Genomic DNA, 376 nt, shown 5'->3' with positions numbered 1-376 from the left:
TGTATTACATGGATGGATGAATGGATTCCAGCTCTTTTTTTTTTTTTTTTTTTGATCAACTGACGCCAGCTGGATACAGAGAGGGGAAGAATGGAAGTCAAGACTCTGGTGTAGGAAGAAAAACAAGACGCGACAATAAATTTAAACATTTTTTATTGTTTCTGGATCCCACAAATGAGGACCATTCCTCCAGGGTGCTGGGTCATGGAGGCAGGCTTACATAAGAACCTGGCACCAGAGATGGGGGAGCAGTGCTACCCTGGCACAGGCAGGAACATGATGCCAAATTGAGAGCAGATTTAGGGATTGGCATTGTTTTGGCCAACTCTTGGCATTCAGCCGGTGAGGGTTGAGCCAACACCAGTGTCGGTAAAAA

At 45.2% G+C, this 376-nt stretch overlaps 1 protein-coding gene across 3 annotated transcripts in view; it reads right to left on the bottom strand.

The window, feature by feature from the left end:
* daam2 (dishevelled associated activator of morphogenesis 2) overlaps positions 1–376 on the bottom strand; it is a 99,155-nt gene that overhangs the window by 66,943 nt on the left and 31,836 nt on the right. The window lies entirely within an intron of this gene.

Source organism: Seriola lalandi, unplaced genomic scaffold, assembly GCF_002814215.2.
Source record: "Seriola lalandi dorsalis isolate HSWRI2012SDOR001 ecotype SW California unplaced genomic scaffold, Sedor1 jcf7180002054953, whole genome shotgun sequence".
Classification (NCBI taxonomy): domain Eukaryota; kingdom Metazoa; phylum Chordata; class Actinopteri; order Carangiformes; family Carangidae; genus Seriola; species Seriola lalandi.
Note: the sequence above shows the minus strand (reverse complement) of the source record. Positions and strands in the feature narration are given on the sequence as shown.